Source organism: Salmo salar, chromosome ssa21, assembly GCF_905237065.1.
Source record: "Salmo salar chromosome ssa21, Ssal_v3.1, whole genome shotgun sequence".
NCBI lineage: Eukaryota > Metazoa > Chordata > Actinopteri > Salmoniformes > Salmonidae > Salmo > Salmo salar.
The window spans coordinates 43,251,260-43,265,491 of NC_059462.1; the positions used below are offsets into that span (position 1 = coordinate 43,251,260).

General features: G+C 42.9%; 1 protein-coding gene across 1 annotated transcript in view; it reads right to left on the reverse strand.

Annotated features, from left to right (window-relative positions):
- LOC106562645 (potassium voltage-gated channel subfamily H member 3) overlaps positions 1–14,232 on the reverse strand; it is a 272,432-nt gene that overhangs the window by 172,992 nt on the left and 85,208 nt on the right. The window lies entirely within an intron of this gene.

The window sequence follows — 14,232 nt, forward strand, 5'->3', positions numbered from 1 at the left end:
ATACCTCTGCAGCAGCTTTGAAAAGATGAAAGCTAGGGGAGGGCTGTTTGACCACAGAAAGTGCATCTCACACACACACACACACACACACACACACACACACACACACACACACACACACACACACACACACACACACACACACACACACACACACACACACACACACACACACACACACACACACACACACACACACAATACTCATGCATGAGTCTGCTATGGTGCACAATGTCAGTGTGTGTGCTTGTGTGTGAGAGAGAGAATCAATGCAGATATGCAGTGGCATCCAAAAGCATTGAAAGCAGAATCCCTAAACCATGGGCATCTGCCTTGAAAACCAACATGCACATTAGAATGTGAGTGTTTTTCAGTTTGAAGCGTGTCCCTGGACTGTCTGTTTCTAAACACAGAAGGTATAAAACTGGGGACTGGACATTAGAGAACAAGCAATTTCTCAGCACTGAGCGACTGGTAAGAGCAGGGTGGGTGAGCTGTGTGTCAGTTAGTCTTATTACCAAGCTGGCTGGCCTGGGTTGCTGTGTGTGTGTGTGTGTGTGTGTGTGTGTGTGTGCTAGCTAGCCTGGTAGTGAATTATAAGACCCCATCATCACCCCCCGTCCCCCCCCCGCCGCAAGTTCGTGCTGAGCAATTGACCCACCACACTGTCCTCCTCCCCTTCGAGTCGTCCGCCAGGCTTCCTGCACAATGGCGTGCCAGCATAGTTAACGGAAACCAAGTCTTTCTGAGTCTTTGGAGCTTTCACCAAATTGTGCAGAAAAACGGTGTATGGCTCGGAGCTTCATTATCTGTTTGCAACGCACATTAGCGACATCTGCTGGTCAACAATAAATAGCAGCGTGTGATTATCAGAGACATTTTTCTTCTCCACTGTTTTCATCAAAACTCTGTGGTGCAGCGGTAAGTTGTTGGCTTTAGTAGCCTATAATCAGTTGGAATATTAGGTTTGCATCTTACATCATGCTTCCCGTCATGCTTCTCTCCACTGCCTTATTTCTATTACAGCATATTGGAAGACTGTCAATCATACCCAGCTCAATGTAACATCGATAGGTTTAGCTAGGTTACTACATGATACTCAAATTTTCCCTACACCCATCATGAGGTTGATAAAACCTAGCCTGTGAATGACAGTTTACAACATTGGTGCACAGGTCGAGAGAAAAATTTGAGTACTCAAGGTGACAGACTGTCACGCCCTGACCAGGTGAACTCGGGTATATTGGGTCAGGGTGTGTCATGTTAGGTATTTTTCATTGGTTTGTGTTTGGTTTACGTTTTAGCCTTGTGTAGGCTCTAGGTGGGTTATTTCTAGGTTGGGTTCTGTCGATTCCCAATCAGAGACAGCTGTCGCTAATTGTCTCTGATTGGGATCACATTTAAGTTGCTGTTTTCCCCACGCTGTTTGTGGGGTGTTGTCTCTTTGTTTGAGCACGTAACGTAGCTGCATTTTTCTTGATTTTTGTGTACATGTTTAATTCCAGTGTGTTGAATAAACATGTGTTCGCTCCCAGCTGCGTTTTGGTCCGCTTCCTCTTCACCAGGCGACGAACGTTACACAGACAGTGATACATTTAGTACCGCCTGCACACTCTTGCCTGCATCTAGCTGATCTAGGATGTAATCATTAGTCCATCAGTTGCAAACAAGAGTTTCTATTGGACAAATTCAGGTATGTTTATCCCCGTTCTGTTTGCTGAAAGGTTTTTCAACAGAATTGGTGGAATTACAGTTTTTCTCCATTGGTTTGGCTCATTTCTTGAAACAGAAATTACATTCTCAAAACTACATGGACAAACCTCCAAACCACTTGGCAATTGTTCACAACAGAATTGAATTTCTCATTAATTTCATCAAATTGCAAATGTCTAAGTACATGTCTCAATGTCTCAGTACATATTTGCAAATTATTAAGTACATGTAGCCTACATTTAGCACAATTTCCAAGTGAATAGATCTTATCGATCTAAACTGATTGTTGATTGTTGTTCGCTCCAAAACGTGTCAGCGTCATTTCATTGTATAAGTCATCACATGCACAATAGTCTGTTCAATTGTCAAAATTAGTCAAGAACATAATACCATGAATACCATATATGAATCCCTTGGAACATTTGATAAATGTATTACAGCAATTGACAGTCAGGTGAAACTAGACTAACGAAGGAGGAGTTTCACACATCTCAGATGACCAATCAAACAGTATGTTTAGTTACCTGACAGGTGCTGTCCATGACTGTGAATGCTGCCAAACACGTATGTAAAGAGCTTGACCATGCAGGACCAGTACAATTTCTGAACATGGAGGCACCTGGCCAAGTAAATGAACAAGGGCAACTGCCTGCTCGAGGAAGAGGAAGAAGAAGAGGAGGAGGAGGAGGAGTAAGGGTGCATGGTGGTGGAATAGGGGGAAGAGGCCGAGGAGCACGAAGACACCATGCTGTCCCGGATGAAATTCGGGCCACAATTATAGACCATGTCATCAAACATGGCCTCACAATGGCGGAGGCAGGTCACCGATTGCAGCCTAATGTTCCTCGCTCAACAGTCTCCTCCATCATCCAAACATTTCGCAGGGAAAACAGGTATGTAGTCAGTCAATGATGGAATTATATGTTGTATAGGACAGGACACTGTGCATAGAGCAAGAAATATATTTATTTACACATTTACCTATTAATTTAGTGTGTGTGTGTGTGTGTGTGTGCGCGATAGGCCTACAGTAATATCTTACCTCAATGGGATGTTATGATACTAAAAATGACAAGAAAAACATTGGAGAAAATAAACTATGGAATAGTTTATTTTCTACAGTATTGATGATACAGTTTACAGTAGTATTCCAGTCACTGTGCAGTGACGCATTAGAATTGTGGTAAAGTTACTGTAAGTAAAACAACAATACAATTACATAGGTAACTCATTCTGTAAGGAATACATAAGGTATACATTACGAATGGAGTGTTGTCCTTTGACATCTATATCTAGGATTGGACGACAACCTTGCACGGGTGGCAGAGGAAAACTTCTCAATGAACAACAAGAACAAGAGATCTGTAACATGGTGATGGCAAATAATGCCATCACATTGAGACAGATCCACGCTGCAATCCTACAAGACAATGCCATATTCCAAAATGTCAACTCTATAAGCAACTCCACAATAGACCGGATATTGAAGAAGCATCAGATGACAATGAAGCAAATTTACAGGGTACCATTTGAGAGGAACTCTGATAGAGTGAAAGAGCTGCAGTACCAGTATGTACATGTAAGTCAGTACCCACTTTACCTGATTTGTGTATCCAGGTAATCCAGGTATGGAAGTATTTGATTTATCTGACTTCAACATTTCGCCTAAAAACTGCAGCTTACTGTATGATGCAATTATCATTATAATCATTATTTTGAAGAATATAACATACAATAAGAAAAGGGGTCAAAGAGCTGCAATTAGTGCCTCCCATGTAAATCTATCTAATACTGTGGGTTTTACTGTAACATTTCAGTAAGTCTAGTCATTGATGATTTCCCCCCTCCCCTTTCTGTCAAATACCCCCTGTAGGACCTCTGCATAGGGGTACATGTACCCCAGGTTTGGAACCACTGGAGTAGTGGCCAGTAGTATATTGAACTTGTGGAGAACATAGAACATTCCTGTGTAATTGTCTGTAACTGTAGTGTATGACTCTTCTGTATGACTGATTTGATGTTTTCTTTTTTTACGCTATTGTAGAGAATAATGGCATTGGAAGGAAACGAGACCCATCACATCCTCGTGTTTGTGGATGAAGCTGGCTTCAACCTGGCCAAGGGCCGAAGACGTGGCCGTAATATTATTGGCCACCGGGCCACGGCGGATGTCCCAGGCCAGCGAGGGGGCAATATAACTATGTGTGCTGCCATATCTGAGAATGGTGTGGCCACTTACATCCCCAGTCTTGGCCCATACAATACACAGAAGCTCCTCATCTTCTTGGACCGCCTTCATTTTGATTTGATCCCTGAAAATGAGAGAGGTCTCGTTGGGTCTCACCTACTACAATATGCCATTGTATGGGACAATGTGAATTTCCACCGTGGCCCGCTCATCAGGGCCTGGTTCACTAGATGGTCATGGTGTTCCTACCACCTTACTCTCCTTTCCTCAATCCTATTGAGGAGTATTTCTCCGCTTGGAGGTGGAGAGTGTATGAGCATCGGGCTCAAGATCAGAGGTCCCTGCTCCATGCAATGGACGCTGCGTGTGAGGATATTACAGGAGATCAGTGTAGGGGATGGTTGCGACATGCACGCCGTTTCTTCCCTCGTTGCATCGCAAGGGAGAATATACGCTGTGATGTGGACGAGAATCTGTGGCCAGACAGACAGCAGCGTGTGGATGGCCAGGAGGGTGAGGATGGTGGCCAGGAGAGGGAGGGTGAGGACAGCGACCAGTGAAGAACTATTAGTTGTGAAACTCCAGATTTATTTACAGCACTGTAGGCTGCATATAATTTTCATAGTTTTTTGTTTGTGTGTTTATATTACAGTAAATTATGCTGTATACATTTTCTTTTTACTCTGATGTATGGAAGTTACTTTATGTGTGTGAATGATAATGGTTACAATTTCCTTGGCAGTATGAGTGCAATGTGTGATGTCAAACCTTTGAGGCTACTCTTACCCTAAAATCCTATTTCTTTTTTTCAGTTTTATACACAATTGTATTCTGTTAGCTGGACAAAAAACAGTACAGTAACCATTGTCAATGAAGGACTGGGCTAAGACTGAAAGGTGGACATGAGGGATATTTCAATGGTCCTCTGCCATAGTGACAAAACATCTAAACATTTTGACTTGCAGTGCTTACACAATGCCAAAGGGACGAAGCATTTTGGGGGCACTGACTGTTTAAATGAGAAGGAAATGTAGTTTTGGTTAAAGCACCAAGAGTGTTGAGAACGTCCGGTCTGTTTCAAGAAATGAGCCAAAGCAATTGAGAAGGATCTTTGCCATTTTCGGGGCACTGACTCTTTATATGGGAAAGGAATTTAGTTTTGAAGCATGAGTGAACAGTTTTAGGAGAGATATGAGCTTTTGCAAGTGAGCTATAGTGTTGTGCTGAACTGTAAGACTGTTTTGCCAAATGATCTTAGAGTTTTGAGAATGTAATTTCTGTTTCAAGAAATGAGCCAAACCAATGGAGAAAAACTGTAATACACCCCTGAACACACGCGAACAGAAAGTATGTGAACCCTTTAGAATTACCTGGATTTCTCCATAAATTGGTCATCAAATTTGATCTGATCTTCATCTAAGTCACAACAACAGACAAACATTGTGTGCTTAAACTAATAACACACTAATTATTGTATTTTTCTTGTCTATATTGAAAACATTCACAGTGTATGTTGGAAAAAGTATGTGAACCCCTAGGTTAATGACTTCTCCAAAAGCTAATTGGAGTCAGGAGTCAGCTAACCTGGAGACCAATCAATGAGACGAGATTGGAGATGTTAGTTAGAGCTGCCCTGCCCTATAAAAACACTCACAAAATTTGAGTTTGCTATTCACAAGAAGCATTGCCTGATGTGAACTATGCCTCAAACAAAAGAGATCTCAGAAGACTTAACATTAAGAATTGTTGACTTACATAAAGCTGGAAAGGGTTACAGAAGTATCTCTAAAAGCCTTGATGTTCATCAGTCCACAGTAAGACAAATTGTCTATAATTGGAGAAAGTTCAGCACTGTTGCTACTCTCCCTAGGAGTGGCCGTCCTGCAAAGATGACTGCAAGAGCACAACGCAGAATGCTCAATGAGGTTAAGAAGAATCCTAGTGTCCGCTAAAGACTTACAGAAATCTCTGGAACATGCTAACATCTCCGTTGATGAGTCTACAATATGTAAAACACTAAACAAGAATGGTGTTCATAGGAGGACACCACAGAAGAAGCCACAGCTGTCCAAAAAACAAACATTGCTGCACGTCTGAAGTAAGCAAAAGTGCACCTGGATGTTCCACAGCGCTACTGGCAAAATATTCTGTGGACAGATGAAACTACAGTTGTTGTTTGGAAGGAACACACAACACTATGTGTGGAGAAAAAAATGCACAGCACACCAACATCAAAACCTCATCCCAACTGTAAAGTATAGTGGAGGGAGCATCATGGTTTGGGGCTGCTTTGCTGCCTCAGGGCCTGGACAGCTTGCTATCATCGACAGAAAAAGTTTATCAAGACATTTTGCAGGAGCATGTAATACCCTGACTACACCGCTCGCGTCGCGTGCGCAGGCGTCGCAAAAAAATTTAGAAATCTATGTTATTCAATTATTGCACCCACACTGCTCGCGCGTCAACGAGCATCTGCGTTGCCAAGGGCTAAAATAGAAGTCAGTTCTATTTCTGACGCAGATCGCGCTGAAAGTCCTGCCTCTCCCATCTCCTCATTGGTTTATAGAAGCAGGTACCCACGTGCCATCTCCTCATTGGTTATATCCACGTGGATGATTGAAGATGAACTGTGTTGCCAGTCGTCGTGGTAATACTATGAAAGTTTAGATGCCAATCACCATATAAGTTCAAAGATGAAAAAGCCTGGAAGGAGAAGAGATGACTAGAAACAATTTGGTTGACCGTTTTATGTGTGGATTAATTGTCGGAGTAGAGGACCTTGTGCGTTTCAGGTAAAATAACAACTCAATGTTTATATCCCAGGACAAATTAGCTAGCAACAGCAAGCTAGCTAAAAAGGACAAATTAGCTAACAAGTGCAAGCTAACTAGCTAAATTGTCATAAATGTTTAATGCTTTTCGACCTGTCCCCAAATGAATGTCATTGGTTCAGAGTTTTTTTTGATATTTCAACCTGTGTGTCGTGATCGCGTTTGGTTGTGGGGGGACAAAATAAATGTATGCACGATGGCGCATGCACGCAGCCAGTTTGGGTTCTGTGTAAGGCTATCTGTCCACCAATTGAAGCTCAACAGATATTGGATGATGCAGCAGGACAACAACCCAAAACACAAAGTAAATCAACGACAGAATGGCTTCAACAGAAGAAAATACACCTTCCGCACAGTCCCGTGTGGCTCAGTTGGTAGAGCATGGTGTTTGCAACACCATGGTTGTGGGTTCAATTCCCATGGGGGACCAGTACGGGGAAAAAATGTATGAAATGTATGCATTCACTACTGTAAGTCGCTCTGGATAAGAGCATCTGCTAAATGACTAAAATGTAAAATGTTCTGGAGTGGCCCAGTCAGAGTCCTGATCTTAAACTGATTGAGATGCTGTGGCATGACCCCAAGAGAGCAGTTCACACCAGAGATCCCAAGAATACTGCTGAACTGAAACAGTTTTGTAAAGAGGAATGGTCCAAAATTCCTCCTGACCGTTATGCAGGTCTGATCCGCAGCTACAGAAAACATTTGGTTGTTATTGCTGCCAAAGGAGGGTCAACCACTTATTACATCCAGGGGTTCACATACTTTCCCCACCCTGCGCTGTGAATGTTTACACGTTGTGTTCAATAAAGACATGAAAACGTATAATTGCTTGTGTGTTATTAGTTTAAGCAGACTGTGTTTGTCTATTGTTGTGACCTAGATGAAGCTTAGATCAAATTTTATGACCAATTTATGCATAAATCCAGATATTTTCAAAGGGTTCACATACTTTTTCTTGCCACTGTACAAACAGCATGATCACTTTTGCTCGCTGTATTCCTTCTCGCATCAACATGCTCTCCTCCTCTCACCTTGTCCCTTCACTTGTGGACTTCAGTGCACAACACATCAGCTGTCTGTGACCAGGCGAAAACCTTTCCAAGCCAAACCTGCTTATCATAATCGCTACACACAGCCTACCTACATCGTCGTAGCTACTAGAACTAACGCGTAAGTAAACCCGCTACAATCATGCAGTACAGTGTAGGCAGCAAGCAGTTAATTAGTTACACCGGCAGGCTCCGGTGGCAATAAATGAATAAAACCAAAAGCTTTCTCTTTGAGTCAACTACTCACCACATTTTATGCATGGCATTGCTAGCTAACTGTAGCTTATGCTTTCAGTACTAGATTCATTATCTGATCCTTTGAGTGAAAAACACGTCAGTTCATGCTGCAAGAGCTTTGATAAGTTGGAGGATGTCCTCCGGTTCTCATAAACACTGTGTAAGTCTATGGAAGGGGGTGAGAACCATGAGCCTCCTAGGTTTTGTATTGAAGTCAATGTACTCAGAGGAGGACGGAAGCTAACTGTCCTCCAGCTACACCATGGTGCTTTCCTACAGAGGGATGTTGAGGCTACTGTAGATCTTCATTGCAAAACAGTGTGTTTTAATCAATTATTTTGTGACATGGATATATTTTGTATAGTTTTATCTAAAAAGGATACATTTCTAAATTTCACTATTTAAATTTGTATGAAATTCACAATGGATGGTCCTCCCCTTCCTCCTCTGAGGAGCCTCCACAGCCCTACCCTTACAATAAGTGCCATGGGGTCTTTAGTGATCACAAGAGTCAGGACACCCCTTTAACATCTCATCCAAAAGACAGCACCTTGGGATCTTTTTTTAAACCAGTGGAAAGAGTGCCTCCTACTGGCCCTCCAACACCACTTCCAGCAGCATCTGGTCTCCCATCCAGGACTAATCCTGCTTAACTTCAGAGGCAAGCCAGCAGTGGGATGCAGGGTGGTATGCTGCTGTTTACATGCTAGATGCTACGCTCAGGGGCTTTCACATTTGGTTTGGACCAAGTCCTGACACCAGACTGTTCTGTTCTCCTAATCAGTACATGTACTGTCTCTGTCTGTCTGTCTGTCTGTCTGTCTGTCTGTCTGTCTGTCTGTCTGTCTGTCTGTCTCTCTCCCTCTCTCTCTCCATGGAAAATCTGATCTTTATTGTTAGATTCTCTATTGCTACCGGTATGTGTGTGTCCATGTGTGCGTATGTCTAATATGTATGTTTATGTGTGTATTATCATTTGGGTGGAGTGGCACACTCCAGTCTCCATATCCGATCCTTTTGTGTAAACCCATACCCACCATGTGCTTTAACTTGGCTAACACACCATTAACGGCTCGTTAGGATGTTGACTGGTGGTAAAAAGAAGTTGATCATTAACCCTGTGGGCAAGTCGGTTGTCATAGCAACCTCTGGCTTCCCGGGCCAGTGGTGTGACCAGGGTCAAGCTCCAGTCAGGTAATGGCAACCGCTGCCTTCCCGGACCAATGGTGTGACAAGGGTCAAGCTCCAGGCAGGTAAAGACTCACTCACTCACACAGCCAGTCTCCTTCAACTATCTCCCAAACCCATATATTTTCACTACACCTCCTCAGCCTCGGTGTTTTCTGTTTCCTGCTATATCCGGCTCCCTGTTGCTGCTGGCTTATCGGGGAGAAGGAAAGCAATGAAAGCCAGAGAGATACAGTGGGGGGAAAAAGTATTTGATCCCCTGCTGATTTTGTACGTTTGCCCAATTTCAAAGAAATGATCAGTCTATAATTTTAATAGTAGGTTTATTTGAACAGTGAGAGACAGAATAACAACAAAAAAATAAAAAATAAACGCATTTAAAAAATGTAATAAAAAGATTAGCATTTTAATGAGGGAAATAAGTATTTGACCCCTCTGCAAAACATGACTTAGTACTTGGTGGCAAAACCCTTGTTGGCAATCACAGAGATCAGATGTTTCTTGTAGTTGGCCACCAGGTTTGCGCACATCTCAGGAGGGATTTTGTCCCACTCCTCTTTGCAGGTCTTCTCCACGTCATTAAGGTTTCGAGGCTGACGTTTGGCAACTCGAACCTTCAGCTCCCTCCACAGATTTTCTATGGGATTAAGGTCTGGAGACTGGCTAGGGCACTCCAGGACCTTAATGTGCTTCTTCTTAATGTGCTTCTTCCACTCCTTTGTTGCCTTGGCCGTGTGTTTGGGTCATTGTCATGCTGGAATACCCATCCACGACCCATTTTCAATGCCCTGGCTGAGGGAAGGAGGTTCTCACCCAAGATTTGAAGGTACATGGCCCCGTCCATCGTCCCTTTGATGCGGTGAAGTTGTCCTGTCCCCTTAGCAGAAAAACACCCCCAAAGCATAATGTTTCCACCTCCATGTTTGACGGTGGAGATGGTGTTCTTGGGGTCATAGGCAGCATTCCTCCTCCTCCAAGTTGAGTTGATGTCAAAGAGCTCCATTTTGGTCTCATCTGACCACAACACTTTCACCAGTTGTCATCTGAGTCATTCAGATGTTCATTGGCGAACTTCAGACGGGCATGTATATGTATTCTTGAGCAGGGGGACCTTGCGTGCGCTGCAGGATTGCAGTCCTTCACGGCGTAGTGTGTTACCAATTGTTTTCTTGGTGACTATGGTCCCAACTGCCTTGAGCTCATTGACAAGATCCTCCCGTGTAGTTCTGGGCTGATTCCTCACCGTTCTCATGATCATTGCAACTCCACGAGGTGAGATCTTGCATGGAGCCCCAGGCCAAGGGATATTGACAGTTCTTTTGTGTTTCTTCCATTTGCGAATAATCGCACCAACTGTTGTCACCTTCTCACCAAGCTGCTTGGCGATGGTCTTGTAGCCCATTCCAGCCTTGTGTAGGTCTACAATCTTGTCCCTGACATCCTTGGAGAGCTCTTTGGTCTTGGCCATGGTGGAGAGTTTGGAATCTGATTGATTGCTTCTGTGGACAGGTGTCCTTTTTACATGTAACAAGCTGCAGTTAGGAGCACTCCCTTTAAGAGTGTGCTCCTAATCTCAGCTTGTTACCTGTATAAAAGACACCTGGGAGCCAGAAATCTTTCTGATTGAGAGGGGGTCAAATACTTATTTCCCTCATTAAAATGCAAATCAATTTATAACATTTCTGACATGCGTTTTTCTGGATATTTTTGTTGTTATTCTGTCTCTCACTGTTCAAATAAACCTACCATTAAAATTATAGACTGATCCTTTCTTTGTCAGTGGGCAAACGTACAAAATCAGCAGGGGATCAAATACTTTTTTCCCCCACTGTACATGCTACAAACCAACGACTGGGTCTCGCCTGGCTAATGTTTCTATGTGTTTGAAATCAGCGGGTGTGAGAATTAACGGTTCCGAACAAGACGTTACAACCCCATATTCTCTTCTCTCTCTCCTCATATTCTCTTCTCTCTCTCCTCATATTCTCTTCTCTCTCTCCTCATATTCTCTTCTCTCTCTCCCCATATTCTCTTCTCTCTCTCCTCATATTCTCTTCTCACTCTCCCCATATTCTCTTCTCTCTCTCCTCATATTCTCTTCTCATTCTCCTCATATTCTCTTCTCTCTCTCCTCATATTCTCTTCTCACTCTCCTCATATTCTCTTCTCACTCTCCTCATATTCTCTTCTCTCTCTCCTCATATTCTCTTCTCTCTCTCCTCATATTCTCTTCTCACTCTCCTCATATTCTCTTCTCACTCTCCTCATATTCTCTTCTCTCTCTCCGCATATTCTCTTCTCTCTCTCCTCATGTTCTCTTCTCACTCTCCTCATATTCTCTTCTCTCTCTCCTCATATTCTCTTCTCTCTCCTCATATTCTCTTCTTACTCTCCTCATATTCTCTTCTCACTCTCCTCATATTCTCTTCTCTCTCTCCTCATATTCTCTTCTCTCTCTCCTCATATTCTCTTCTCACTCTCCTCATATTCTCTTCTCTCTCTCCTCATATTCTCTTCTCTCTCTCCTCATATTCTCTTCTCTTCTCTCTCCTCATATTCTCTTCTCTTCTCACTCTCATATTCTCTTCTCTCTCTCCTCATATTCTCTTCTCTCTCCTCATATTCTCTTCTCTCTCCTCATATTCTCTTCTCACTCTCCTCATATTCTCTTCTCTCTCTCCTCATATTATCTTCTCTCTCTCCTCATATTCTCTTCTCTCTCTTCTCTCTCTCCTCATATTCTCTTCTCTCTCTCCTCATATTCTCTTCTCACTCTCCTCATATTCTCTTCTCACTCTCCTCATATTCTCTTCTCACTCTCCTCATATTCTCTTCTCACTCTCCTCATATTCTCTTCTCACTCTCCTCATATTCTCTTCTCACTCTCCTCATATTCTCTTCTCTCTCTTCTCATATTCTCTTCTCATTCCCCTCATCTTCTCTTCTCTCTCTCCTCATATTCTCTTCTCTCTCTCCACATATTCTCTTCTCTCTCTCCACATATTCTCTTCTCTCTCTCCTCATATTCTCTTCTCTCTCTTCTCATATTCTCTTCTCTCTCTCCACATGTTCTCTTCTCTCTCTTCCCATATTCTCTTCTCTTCTCTCTCCTCATATTCTCTTCTCTTCTCTCCTTATTCTCTTCTCTCTCCTCATATTCTCTTCTCTTCTCTCTCCTCATTCTCTTCTCTCTCCTCATATTCTCTTCTCTTCTCTCTCCTCATTCTCTTCACTCTTCTCATATTCTCTTCTCTCTCCTCATATTCTCTTCTCTCTCCTCATATTCTCTTCTCTTCTCTCTCCTCATATTCTCTTCTCTTCTCTCATCATATTCACTTCTCTCTCCTCATTCTCTTCTCTCTCTCCTCAAATTCTTTTCTCTCTCCTCATTATTTGCCTCAGCATGTCATTTTTCATGATGTGAGAAAGTAATTCAGGCTGGGTTTGAACATATGAAAAAAGTTGGCTGTAGACCTGGGTTCAAATACTGTTAGAAATAATTTGAGCATTTGCTTTTAGCCTGCCTGGAGTGACATAAGCGTAGGGTTTGCACGTTTGCAACTATTCAATTGGTTCATTGAAGCAGGCAAGCTCAATCAAGTCCAGACAAAGTATTTAAAACAATTTCAAATAGTATTTGAACCCATGTCTGATTGGCTGAGTCGGCCCATGGACGGTGGTGTAATAAACCCCTGCTCCTGGAGGTGACTTTAGGAACATTGAGCTGTGGCCTATTGGCTGACTATGGAAGAATCATTTCCAGAGGTAATTCTGATATTAAAAACACAATTAAGCAATGGGAGGTTCAGAGAGCAGCCTTAGAGTGCTAATACTAAAAGAGGGAGAGACAGATGCTTCAGAGAGAGATAGAGAGACAGAGACGCTAGAGAGAAAGAGAGGGACAGATGCTACAGAGAGAGATAGAGATACGCTAGAGATAGAGAGACAGATGCTACAGAGAGAGATAGAGAGACAGATGCTACAGAGAGAGATAGAGAGACAGATGCTACAGAGAGAGATAGAGAGACAGATGCTACAGAGAGAGAGAGAGAGAGAGAGACAGAGACAGATGCTACAGAGATAGAGACAGATACGCTAGAGAGAGAGAGAGACAGAGACGCTAGAGAGAGAGAGATAGAGGGACAGAGACTCTAGAGAGAAAGAGAGAGACAGATGCTACAGAGAGAGATAGACGGACAGAGACGCTAGAGAGAAAGAGAGAGACAGATGCTACAGAGAGAGATAGAGGGACAGAGATGCTAGAGAGAAGAGAGACAGATGCTACAGAGAGAGATAGAGGGACAGAGACGCTAGAGAGAGAGAGAGACAGATGCTACAGAGAGAGATAGAGGGACAGAGACGCTAGAGAGATAGAGGGACAGAGACGCTAGAGAGAACGAGAGAGACAGATGCTACAGAGATAGAGAGAGACAGATACGCTAGAGAGAGAGAGAGAGAGAGACGCTAGAGAGAGAGAGACTGAGACGCTAGAGAGATAGAAACAGAGATGCTAGAGAGAGAGAGAGAGATGCTAGAGAGAGAGAGAGAGAGAGAGAGACACTAGAGAGAGAGAGATGCTAGAGAGAGAGAGAAAGAGACAGAGATGCTAGAGAGAGAGAGAGAGACAAAGATGCTAGAGAGAGAGAGAGAGAGAGATGCTAGAGAAAGAGAGAGAGAGACGCTAGAGAAAGAGAGACACTAGAGATAGAGAGAGACAGATGCTACAGAGAGAGATAGATGCTACAGAGAGAGATAGGGACAGATATGCTAGCGTGAGAGAGAGAGAGAGACGTACAGTTGTCAGAAGTTTACATACACCTTAGCCAAATACATTTAAACTCAGTTTTTCACAATTCCTGACATTTAATCCTAGTAGAAATTCCCTGTCTTAGGTCAGTTAGGCTCACCACTTTTATTTTAAGAATGTGAAATATCAGAATAATAGTAGAGAGAATGATTTATTTCAGCTTTTATTTCTTTCATCACATTCCCAGTGGGTCAGAAGTTTACATACACTCAATTA